A 13354-nucleotide genomic window follows, 5' to 3' on the forward strand; every position below is an offset into this window, starting at 1 on the left:
CTATTAGATAGTTTATAACCTTCAGTTGGGCAAAATGCTGCATCATAGGGGAACACTTTGTCAACAAAGGTACCTCAAATGGGCTAACTTACAAAATGCTGGGACCCATTACACCCAAGGGTATGAAATTTGGGGCTGATTTTTTTTGTTGCCTCAGCACTCCTGCACTGTTGCTATTCAACACCATGCTATGCTGACACAGAGTCATGTGATAATTTTCAATGTTCCCTGACAGCTTCCTACAAATTAATTGGGAGTGTTCCCTTGCCACCTTTCTCTAGCAAAGTCTTTGGTTGTGGAAAGTAGGGAAAAAGTCAATGGAGAAGAGGTTCTCTGCCCTCTCCACTTGCACTGAGGGAGGAAGAGCAGTGGGGGTTGCTACCGGTTCACTCCGGTTTGGGCAAACTGGTAGCAGCGACGGCAGGAAGCTCCGGGACGTCATCAAATACGATCTGCACATACGCAGAGGTAGTGCATGAGCGAAGAGAGCACACACGTGCAAGCGAACCAGTAGCAAAGGTACCATGGACCAGCCATTTCCACATTCCCCCACTCCCTACCCCACCCAGCAGTAGCCACATACCTGCTCAGGAGGAAAGGGAAGGGAAAGGGGGGAAAAAGGGAAAGGGGAAAAAAGTAATACCAACACTCATGTTCAACTCCTAATCATGTGGACACAACTCTGCAGTTTTGTTAGCAAGAGAATAGAATTTGTTTCTCATTGCCTTTTCAGAAGAAGTTGGGTTCCAAGAATACTTAACTCCTCAAAAATTCTGAATAAGCTTTTCCAATAAAGGCAAACCACTTATTCCTAAAAAATACAACAGGCTCTCAATCATTCACCATTCTTGCTGAAATGTATTACTTGAATGTGAACCTGAAGGCAGCTAGATAGGGAGAAAAAAGGCTTAAAGGATCACATTATTTATTTGCTACTCCTCCCTGTTTCTCCCCACCCCACCTGTAAATGTTTCTGTCATGAATCATGCTTCCTTTTTAAAAATGTATATTTAAAAAGCCACTTTCTGTCGTATATTATTCTTGTTGCTATTATTATAATGCCATATTTTTTTGCTCTGAAGATAGAGAGCCAAACTGAAAAGCAAAAAGAATTAGTAATAAAATAAATAGAATTGTCACTTAACATTTTTAAGACAGGCAAAATGGATCCATATTTACCCATTTCCTAAGCATTTCCTTAGGGAGTGAGAGCCAAACACAACTTCCAATAATATGAACACGAATAGCTTATGAGAAATATAGGAGAAGGCACACATGAGACCCAGTGCTCAGACAAATAACCTGATACCAGATCAATCTGTTACTAAAACACAAGACTGGTGAAAAGAGTCACTCCTGCCCAAAGGAGATTAGCTTCTAGTCCATTATTTTCCTTGGGCAGGAAAAAGAGTCATTAGAATTTGAACCTTAATTTTTCTAGTCATCGGTTATGAATTACAGTAGATACACAACAGTCACTGGAATTCTTTGGTAGTAACTTCATCAATTTCACTACAATAAATCTATTTATCAGAATCTTTATGATGCTGCAGGTTTTTTACCCAGCAGATTAAAAGAATCTTGACAGAATTTCCTGCAATGTTCTACTACCAATACATGGGGGGAAATGTTTGTATTTTCCAGACCAGATCACAAGCAATCAACCCTCTTGTCATGGTACCAAATGGATTGCCAATATCTTGCTCCAGTATAAGAACTAAATATAGACTAGCATCAGAACCAGGTGACTGCCCAGAGTAAACATTTCAACCAGACAACAAGCTGAGTGTTACAACTAACAGCTACAGTATATCCAGCAACTTCTAGTTTTTGTAGAGTTTTCAAAATTACAGGTAGTCCTTGATTTACAAACATTCATTTAGTGTTCTTTTGAAGTTACATCAGCACTGAAAATGTGACTTTTGACAGTTTTTCACACTTACAACCATTGTGGCATAGTATCCCCGTGGTCACGTGATCAAAATTTAGACACTTGGCAACGGACACATATTTATGATGGTTGCAGTATCCTGGGGTCATGTGATCACCTTTTGCAACCTTTTGACAAACAAAGTCAATGGGGAAGCCAGATTCATTTAATCGTGTTACTAACTTAAAAACTGCAGTGATTCACTTAATAACTGTGCCAAGAAATGTCCTACACTGGGGCAAGGCTCACTTAACAACTATCCTGCTTAGCCCTGGAAATTTTGGTCTCAATTATGGTCATAAGTCAAGGACTATCTGTACATTACTTCAGTTCCTTGCTGGATAAGAATCTGGAATTCCAGAAAAAATTAAGGATTCCATGACTCAGTATGAATCATATATCCCTTGAAAACAAGGAAAATTTCTTCCAGATTGCTTCCAAATAGAATTTCTTGATTGGAAGAAACTGGAAAAAATGGCCAATCTCTCTTCTGGAAAACAACAACTCTATTCTTGAACATTCTTCACTGATTTTGCTAAGAAGTTTATACAACTGAATTCCTTGGAATCTATTCTTCCTTTTTACCCCTTACTTAGCTAACAGAAGTCTGATAGTTCTCTGTATCTGAAAGCTCCCTTACTTAGCTAACAGAAGTCTGATAGTTCTCCGTATCTGAAAGCCTCTGTATTTAAAAGCCTCTGTATCTGAAATTTCCTACCCTAGGAAAGATAGGGTATCTCCAAATGGGCCTCACCTGTAAATCTTAATAGAATCATAACAAGAAAGTTGCTCCTTAGATAGTCAGGCCCTAAGCCATTCAAAATGGGACGTGGTGGCTCAGAGGCTAAGACACTGAGCTTGTCAATCAAAAGGTTGGCAGTTCAGTGGTTTGAATCCCTAGTGCCACGTAACGGGGTGAGCTCCCGTTACTTGTCCCAGCTTCTGCCAACCTAGCAGTTTGAAAGCATGTAAAAAATGCAAGTAGAAAAATAGGGATCACCTTTAGTGGGAAGGTAACAGCGTTCTGGGCGCCTTTGGCATTTAGTCATGCCAGCCACATGACCATGGAGATGTCTTCGGACAGCGGTGGCTCTTTGGCTTTGAAACGGAGATAAGCACCACCCCCTAGAGTCAGGAACAACTAGCATATATCTGTGAGGGGAACCTTTACCTTTTTAAAGCCATTCAAAGTTTTACAAGTTAACACAACACCTCAAAGCAGCCATTCTCAAGATTTTTAGCCTAGTTGAAAACCATCCTGGCCAGCCTCTTTTGCCATCTCTCACCTCAATGACTATCTTTAAATTTCGCTGACATCCAAGGTTCCCCTTTTCCATCTCATCATACTTGTATGGCTTATACCTCGGCAGATTTGCTTGCGCTGCGAGATGCCCCCCTCTCACGGCGATGGCCTTCCACTCTATCGAAGGCCTACCTTAAGGACGGGCTTTGGAGCCCCGAGAGGTGGCATGTTTTAAAGCGGGGATTGAGGGGTTTTTTAATTAGGGTTTTTAATAATCTTTTAAGGGGAACTGGGAGGGCGACCAAAGGGGATGTGGGGGGTAATCCACCTAGGTCAGGGCCCAGCCTGGCACAGGGTAACGGTCTTGAGGGCGCAGGACGAGGGATTGGGGATGTCATCAGCACGGTGGATGGGAGGGGCAGATATGGCAGGAGCAGAGGACCTTATCTTGTGCCGGGGGCGCGCACTCGCTACTTGAGAGCGATTGCACGCCCAGGTCCTCAAGGCTCCCCTCGGATACTAGGTGGCTCAGATACTCAGGACCTGGGCCTACGGCTGATGCTGTGCAACGCCAGGTCCGTGGTAAATAAGGCCCCCCTCATTTACGATCTTATTCAAGAGGGGGGAGCGGACCTGGCGGGTATTACGGAGACCTGGTTGGGCCCGGAGGGAGGGGTCCCTCTGGTTGAGATGTGTCCACCAGGCTTCAGAGCATTCCATCAGCCGAGGGCCCAGGGGAGGGGCGGGGGGTGGCGGTTATTATTAACGAAGGTCTGGGTCCGAGGGAGACCACTGTGCCACAGATTGCCGGATGTGAGTCCCTCTTTGTGAGATGGGGTCATGGGGTTCAGATGGGCTTGCTGCTTACGTACCTGGCTCCCTGCCGCGTGGCAACGGCCCTGCCCGAGCTACTCGACGTGATAGCCACGGTGGCAGTTGATACACCCAGGCTTATGGTCATGGGTGATTTCAATCTGCCGTCCGTTGGTGAAACGTCAGAGATGGCTCGGGAGTTCATGGCTTCCATGACGGCCATGGACCTGACCCAGTTAGTTCATGGCCCACTCACAGGGGGGGACACATGCTGGACCTGATTTTTGTCTCTGGCCAGTGGTTGAGTGGTCTTATTATAGGGGATATAGACATGAAACCCTTGTCATGGTCAGATCACTCACTCCTTCGTCTGGACCTTCGAACCGCTACACCCCGCCGCAGGGAGGCGGACCCAATTAGATGGATCCACCCCGGGCGCCTGATGGATCCTGATAGGTTCCAGACGGAGCTTGGGCCAATTCCTGAAGATCTGGCACACGACTCGGCCGAGGACCTGGTAGCTGCCTGGGATCGGGCGGCTGGTGGGGCCTTGGATCAAGTCATGCCTTTGCGGCCTCTGACCCAGTGTCGATCCCTCATGGCTCCTTGGTTCACCGAGGAGCTGAGGGAGATGAAACGCTGGAAAAGACGCCTAGAGAGCGGTTGGAGGGCCAGTCTCGCTGAATCTGACCGAACACTGGTAAGGTCGCATATTAAGACCTACCTAGTGGCGATAAAGACGGCAAAGTTTAACTACTTTTCCGCCTCTATTGCGTCATCAGGGAATCGTCCGGCCGCCCTGTTCAGGGTAACCCGCTCCCTGCTCCATCCGGGAGCGCGGGAGGATCCCTTGGAAGGCAGGGCGGAGGATTTCGGACAATACCTGTATGACAAAATCGCTCAGATCCGGGGGGATTTGGACTCTGACTGGGTAGATCAGGGCAGGGTGACGAGGAATAGTCTTGAGAATGTTACCTGGGAGGAGTTTGATGCTGTGACTCCGGATGATGTGGACAGGATTTTGGGGAGACTTAGTGCGGCCACATGTTTACTGGACCCGTGTCCCTCCTGGTTGGTACTGGCCTCCCGGGAGGTTACACGAGGCTGGCTCCAGGGTGTTATCAACGCTTCGTTGAGTGAGGGTCACTTCCCCGCTGCCTTGAAAGAAGCGGTGGTGAGGCCTCTCCTCAAGAAGCCGTCCCTGGATCCGGCAATATTGGCCAACTATTGTCCTGTCTCCAACCTTCGCTTCCTGGCGAAGGTTGTTGAGAGTGTGGTCGCGCGACAGTTTCCACAATTCTTGGAGGAAACATCCTATCTAGATCTGTTCCAGTTGGGTTTCAGGCCTAGACACAGCACGGAAACGGCATTGGTCGCGTTGGTTGATGATCTCTGGAGGGCTCGGGACAGGGGTTGTTCCTCTGTTCTGGTCCTGTTAGACCTCTCAGCGGCTTTTGATACCATCGACCATGGTATCATGCTGCACCGGTTGGAAGAGTTGGGGATGGGGGGCACCGTATTAAGGTGGTTCTCCTCCTTTCTCTCCGACCGGTCGCAGTTCGTGTTGGCAGGGGGGCAGAGGTCGACCTCAAGGCCTCTTATATGTGGAGTGCCTCAGGGGTCGGTCCTCTCGCCCCTCCTGTTCAACATTTATGTGAAGCCGCTGGGCGAGATCATCCATGGCTTTGGGGTGAGATACCACCAGTACGCTGATGATACCCAGCTGTACATCTCCACCCCAGGCCACCCCAACGATGCCCCTGAAGTGATGTCCCAGTGCCTGGAGGCTGTGCGGATCTGGATGGGGAGGAACAGGCTCAGGCTCAACCCTTCCAAGACTGAGTGGCTGTGGCTCCCAGCATCCCGATATAGTCAGTTGACTCCATCACTGACTATTGGGGGCGAGTCGTTGGCCCCCACAGAGAGGGCTCGCAATCTGGGAGTCCTCCTGGATAGGCAGCTGTCCTTGGAGGAACATCTGACGGCTGTAACCAGGGGGACCTTTTGTCAGGTTCGCCTGATCCGCCAGTTGCGGCCCTTTCTTGATCGGGATTCCCTGTGCACAGTCACTCATGCCCTCGTCACCTCTCGCCTTGACTACTGCAATGCTCTCTACATGGGGCTCCCCTTGAGGAGCACCCGGAGGCTCCAACTGGTCCAGAATGCAGCAGCGCGGGTAGTGACGGGAGCAGCCTGGCGCTCCCATGTAACACCACTCCTGCGCGAGCTGCACTGGCTCCCAGTGGTCTTCCGGGTGCGCTTCAAGGTGTTGGTTATCACCTTTAAAGCGCTCCATGGCATAGGGCCTAGCTAACTTCGAGACCGCCTGCTGCCATCGACGACCTCCCATTGACCCGTGCGCTCCCACAGAGAGGACCTCCTCGGGGTGCCATCAGCCAAACAGTGCAGGCTGGTGACCCCCAGGGGGAGGGCCTTCTCTGTGGGGGCACCTACCCTCTGGAATCAATTGCCTCCAGAGATAAGGAGAATCCAAGACCTCAGTGCCTTCCGCCGTGCCCTTAAAACCTTCCTTTTCCAGCAAGCCGGGCTGGCCTAATTTTTTAAGTGTTTTTAAGTGTTTTGTTTATTGTTTTTAATTAATGGGGCCAAATTTATATATGTATATTTTAACTGTATTTTAATATTTGTACTTGATGTTTTTACTTGGCTGTTCACCGCCCTGAGTCCTCAGGGAGAAGGGCGGTATACAAATTCTAAATAAATAAATAAATAAATAAATAAATAAATAAATAAATAAATAAATACTGAAAAGGGTCTAGAAAAGCAGTATTATTGAGACAAATGGTATTGGGGATGACAATATCATTCTTAGTCTCCTGTCCCCCCAAAAAAAGAAATATTGGTACATTTTAAATATGCTGTCAGGATTCCAAGTAACACCCCAAATGAAAGAAGACTCCGAGGCTAGAAGTTCCTCAAAGTTCCATTCCAAATACCCTGCAATATCATATAATTAAATATACATCTCATTTCAGTTATATAATAGAATAAGCAATATATGGAATAAAGTAAATAGCATTAAGAGCCATGCCTGTTTCTTAATTTTATTTATTTTTGTATGTGGTGCTGGTAACCAAGGCACCTTAAAGATTAACATATTCTAGCATTTAAACAGGGAAAATAAAAGTAAAATAAAAATAAAAAGCAAAATAAGTTTAACAGTGATGCAAACACCAAAACTTATTTATTTACTTACCTATTTCTTATTAAAAACAGTTTTTGTAATTATTATCATCAAAACATAATTTTCTGGACATTTGGGAAGTGTATTTTGTTTTTGTGGGAGTTGTTGTTTGTTTCTTGGATAACCCTCTCTTACTGATGTGCCAAATACAAAATTCTTTTTTTTTTTTTTTGAACTTTAAAGTAACAAACTGGCCAAACTGTTACACATCATTCCAAAGATAGACAACAAAGTACAGTTCCAATATGTATGAGTGACAGAAAAAAGAAAAGCAGAATCCGGTATAAACACTAAAACTGTCAGGTGCAAGGAACCAAAAACAACATAAGGAGCTGATCTGCGTGGTATGTTTATTTAGAGCCTCTAGAAACCCATCCCCTCCCCTCAGCTCCAGATTCCACCACAAAAACACAGTGATAAAAGGTGGCATTAAAAAAATCCAGTTGGATAAATAGTAATATCTTTTTTCTGTTTATTATGATGCAAGTACTTTTTCATTTGAGCTTGCTGTGAGTAAAATCAAATTAAAAATCCACCTGGGGAATTAAATGCTGCATCTTCGATAGATTTTATTCTTTTTTTTCTTATAATTTCCTCAATTATTTTAGTAGGCTCTCTCTCTCTCTCTCTCTCTCTCTCTCTCTCTCTCTCTCTCTCACACACACACACACACACACACACACACACAGAGAGAGAGAGAGAGAGAGAGAGAGAGAGAGAGAGAGAGAGAGAGAGAGAGAGAGAGAGATGCTGCGTGGAATACACACCTGATATATTTGAGATATATTTTGTCTGATAAAACAAAAGTCACCCATTTTTAAATCTCTATATTACACTGAGAGTTTGTTCTAGCCAAATCAGTGAGCAATGCCTAAGAATAGTTGCCCGGGCTTCCATGACATTTAGACACTTTGCCCCACCCAAAACCAATTATGTTCTATTTTTCAGAACAAATTATGTATTAACAAACAGAAATTAAATCTTCCATTAGTAAGTTCTCTAACCATTTATATTTTACACAAACAATAGAACTAGTCACAGATGTATGAAAAATAATATTATTCATGGCTAATGGCCAAGATGGAGAAGATTTAAATCCTCAGATTTGATTTATTGCTCCAGCCAAAATTGTTGGAAGGTCAAAAAGTACAAGTATTTCCAGTGAATGAACTCTTGCGTGAGAACATGTTCACAGTACAAAACACTGATGGGAACTGTACACTGAACATTCATAACTTGAAAGCCTCCTTTTTTTAATTGATGAACCCAATTTAGAGAGATCAACCCTAAATGTAAACAAACATTGGTAGGTATTTGATATTTTACCAATCCCTGTCTGTTTCACTGTTCAGCTGAGACAGCTGCAGGGTCTAAAAATTAATGGGTATATTAGGAAAACAACACTGTCCCAACATCCTGACGGCTGGCAGGAAAAGTCATCTTAGCAACAGTTCAGAGTAATGCCAAGCTAACCAAATGATGCTATTCAGCAACTATGCTTCCCACAGAAACAAAGTCCACAATAATGTCAACAACTACTAAAAATATTACAGCTATCAACCCACACCCCATAAGTTTTCATCTGTCACCCTGCAGACAAATTAACTCAGCAAACATGAATAGCAAGATGCTATTCATGCTAGATTGCTATTTTGCTTTTGGGTTTTTTTTATAAAAAGCTGGAGTCTACTCAAAGCAACTGGCTCAAAAATAAAAGTTCAAATTTGTAATGATGTAGTTAAGATTGATGAAAAAACAACAAGCTAATTCCTATTATTATAGATTTATAGCTTCAGTATCCTGTGTACCAAATTCCATAAAAAAGTTCTTGCAATCTTCTCACATAGTTGGTGTCATTAAATTAATAGTAATCACTCTTAGAACCTATTTCTTTCAACAGCTGAATTGAAGTATATGTTTAAGCATCTTCTTGGCAGATAACAATGGTTAAGCTTTAGTTGGGTGACATCTTGTACTATCTTGCTTAATTTGCAAAGTTGGATCTCTGGTTTTGAAAAAGATGGACTGACATGCTGATGTTAGGCATTATCTATTAAATAAAAGGAAAGGAAAGGAAAAACTGTAACAAAAGAAATCAGTTGGATTGATAATGGGTAAGGCACACTTCGGAGACACCATCGTAGAAACCTCTTTCCCTTCCACCTTGTTTAAGTCAACATAAGCCAGCACACATAAACAAATACAGATTGCAGAACTGATCCTTCAGTAAGAACAAACTCCAATCCCCTATCACAATATTAAATGGCATCTATAATTTCTGCTGATCTACTTTAATACTACAGGTATAAAGTAATATTGCTATTTTCTTACGAAATGTATATGGAAGCATGCATAGCCATTAAAGATCCATAATCTTTCCATTCACATTTAAGCATTAACATATAACACATTGCATTATGCCAACAATAGTGATACATTAATCAGCCTATTGAAGTTTTCTGAGTTTAGGGAATCCTAGGTATAGAAATCCTTTTTATAATAAATGAAATTCAATTCATTCAAGACTTCCAAGTATCTGCTTAAAACAAACTTATATTATATTCATGTTTTTCTCTTTGATAAAATGGTGTTTGATTTTATCAGGCAAGAAACTGATGCTGTTAAGATTTGACATTATACACACAGCCACAGGTTAATGTAACATTTGCAAAAAACATAAGTAAAAGTTAACATCACTGATAATAGGCAAAGGATATTGATTATTTTCTGAGAGACAATAACAAAGAAAATGTTAAGTATACATTGAATGGTACAACTTTCCTTTTAGTCCATTAAGTATCCCTAGGCAACCTTCATAAAAACTCTGTAACCAGTAACAAAACTGACAGAATCTAACACTGGCATAACAGACCTAGTATAAAATCCTTTGTTTTTGCAAATTCAGAACTAGAGAAAAGATGGGGAAGGGGAAAGAACGGGTTAAAAAAAGCAATGCAAAACTTTTCACTTAGCTGTAGATACCAAGGAAAAGATGTTCAAAAGTTCTGAACATATTTTTTCTGTTTCCTATAACATATTAGCATTCCAGAAAGTCATCGTGGTCTCTTGAGTACAATTATATGTCTTTTTACAACCTCACCTTATTCAGCATTCCACTATGGTCCAGAATTCTCAAGGCAATACCTGCATTTAAAAAAAAAATCAACATTAATTTGGGTCCCATTTTACTTACAAGGACTAATGTCAGCTCATAACACAGGCACTGAAGATGCTGGAGATAAATCTAATTGCTAGAAAGGTTCCTCAGCAAGCAGATGTAAATAGCAATTAATGTTCCTGGTTCAATAATTTGTAATACTTAGTAATCTCTTATTACTTTTGCTCATATCAAAGAGTACTGATCAATGCATCAGCACAATTTTTAAAGAGGAAAAACAGAGCTGGAAGGAGTGAGAAACATTTTATAATCCTAGAAAATTTTAAAGTTTAGAATGCAAGATCTATTAGCTTTTTTTGAATAAAATGTATGGACGTGGAAGGTAAATGTTGCGTGTTTATACAGACGGTCCTTGACTTTATGACTACAGTTGAGCCCAAAATTTATGTTGATAAGCGAGACATGTCAAAGTGAATTTTGTCCCACTTTATGACCTTTCTTACACAGTTATTAAGTGAATCACTGCTATTGTTAAATTAGTAACCTGGCTGTTAAGTGAATCTGGCTTCCCCATTGACTTTGCTTGTCAGAAGGTCACAAAAGAGGATCAAATGATCCCAGGACACTGCAACTGTCATAAATATGAATCAGTTGCCAGGCATCTGAATGTTGATCACATTACCATGGGGATGCTGCAACAATCCTAAGTGTGTGAAAAATGGTCATAAGTCACTTTTTTCAGTGCCATTGTAACTTCAGACAGTCACTAAACAAACTGTTGTATATCGAGGACTACCTGTACAATCACAAAACAATGCTAGGATTTTCAGAGCTTTGCCTATTATTTCCTCAAGAAAATAGGATCCCTTATTAAACATCTGACTGGTGGAGAAGAAAAGGGGAGATAAAGAAATGATATATATAAAACAAAAGAGCAGTCATCAAACGGGAGAACTGTGAGAAAAAAACAATATCCTCATGTTGCAAAAGAAAAGTTGGGTTATCCCATGGTGGCCAAGAATCATGAAGCTGGCAGCACTTTTTCAAATAAAAATGCATATTAAAAGGCATGAGCTTCTACAACTAGAGCTTACTTCATCAGAAGCATCAAAAGGAAGAAAAAGAGGAAAATGAATAAAATTCTCATGCTTGATTTGCAAAGCAACCTAAGCCTAGATTCTATAAAAAAAAAAAAAACTACACACACGGACATATATACACACCACCTTTATTATTTTTTTATAAACAACTCAAGGCAGGGAACATATCTAATACTTATTCCTGCTATTCCCCCAAAATAAAACCCTGTGAGGTGAGTTGGGCTGAGAGAGTGTGTGACTGGCCCAAGGTCACCCAGCCTTCATACCTAAGGCAGACTAGAACACGTAAGTCTCCCAACTATGTAGTTAATCCCAATACCTTAACCACTAGACCAGTCTGGCTCAGTTAACAAAATATTAAAGAAAGCCTAGTCCAACAGCATCTTAACAACTAATAGATTATTAAGCCTTTATATCTTAGAATCCATCATCATAAATTAGACAAGTCCACAAAGGTTTACATTCCTAAATGTTTGAAATAAGACTATTATTCTGAAAATTAGCTTTAATGGTTTTGGTTTTCTTTGACAAATCCCTATGGATCTAGTTTCAGCTCACATTTAATTATGTTAGTTGGCATGACCTACTCTGAAGATGCATTACACTTTTTTTTTTTACTTCTCTTAATAGTGAAGTTGGGGAAATGGATTCAAAACACGTTAACTACTTGATTAAAGCTTCTTCTCAAAACCACACCTAAATCATTTCCTAAAAATCTCTGGGAATGAGCAAAGAGTATCCTTATTATAGCTTTAAACACAGTATCTTATTTCTGAATCCAATTTTGGAGACATTCTTGCTTCTAAATTTCAAAAGCTGCCAAATGTTCTTTGCCATGTTATATTTTCTCTGCTGCAAAGTTTTTAGTACAATAATTCTCAAACCCTTCAAGACAAAGCACTAATGGTTTGGGAAATCAACTGGGAATAACCAAAGAAGTTATGCACCCTAACTCTTTATCAGCCCTGATTGTGTTTCCCCTATCAAAATCTCTATAAAGCAATACGTTCCCGATGTTATGGTTCCTGGGCAGTGGTGGATTGCTACCGGTTTTCCCCGGTTTAGGAAAGCCGGTAGTGGAAATCTTCATAGGAGAGCGAACCAGTTTGCTTTGAATGTCAGTTGGGCCCTCCCCCCCACCCCTGCACTATACTTACCTTTATTTCTTTTGTTTTTTGGTCAGCTGTAAGGCACGGCAAAGTGGATTGCCATGCTTCCGCTGTTTTTTTAGTCAATGCGCTTGTGCGATCATGCGCAAAGCGCGTGCGCGATGCGAACTGGTGGTAAAACTGATTAGAACCCACCACTGTTCCTGGGTAACTGGTTCTGTGTGCTTTAAAAAATGATAACCAGTCTGATGTCCTTGAGATACATTACTTATGGCAGCTGCTGCTACCAGGATTGGTCAGGAAAAGGAAAGTGTGGTTAAAGAGAGATAAAAATCTTTCCTCTAATCTTCATCCACTGCAAGAAAACTAAGAAACAAATCCAACAAAATCCATCTCTTATGTTTAAGCATTGTAGTACAACAACAAAGGACGTAACACATAACTACATTTTACAATTATCTCATATGATGGGATTAACAGATTTTTTTCTCATACTGATTCACAGATTTTTTTTCCTTCCTTCCTTCCTTCCTTCCTTCCTTCCTTCCTTCCTTCCTTCCTTCCTTCCTTCCTTCCCACCTACCTACCTACCTACCTTCCTACCTTCTTACCTACCTACCTATCTTTTTCTAAGTCCTTGCCTCCTACATTTTATTGAGCACATAGTGTTAGCTAGTTTAAATAAAATAAGGGCTTCCAGGACAGGCTGTGAGGTTTTCTTTCTCAGCCCTGTGTGCACTTGTCTTTTACAGAAACACCATTTTCTGTGCAAACTGAAGTAATCTCCAATCTTTGAACTGAAAAATCTTGCTTCTCCTATGGCAGGAGTAGGCAGC

At 41.8% G+C, this 13354-nt stretch overlaps 1 protein-coding gene across 35 annotated transcripts in view; it reads right to left on the bottom strand.

The window, feature by feature from the left end:
- SEMA5B (semaphorin 5B) overlaps positions 1-13354 on the bottom strand; it is a 478266-nt gene that overhangs the window by 345648 nt on the left and 119264 nt on the right. For 28 of the 35 annotated variants that reach the window (XM_087883981.1, XM_034422787.3, XM_087883946.1 and 25 more), the window contains one exon: positions 10292-10335. The exons of the other annotated variants lie outside the window; for them this stretch is intronic. The gene's annotated coding sequence lies outside the window, so the exon portion shown is untranslated. The remainder of the gene's footprint in view (positions 1-10291; positions 10336-13354) is intronic. 35 annotated transcript variants of the gene reach the window in all.

The sequence above is a fragment of the Pantherophis guttatus genome, chromosome 1, assembly GCF_059756535.1.
Source record: "Pantherophis guttatus breed Tessera chromosome 1, ASM5975653v1, whole genome shotgun sequence".
NCBI lineage: Eukaryota > Metazoa > Chordata > Lepidosauria > Squamata > Colubridae > Pantherophis > Pantherophis guttatus.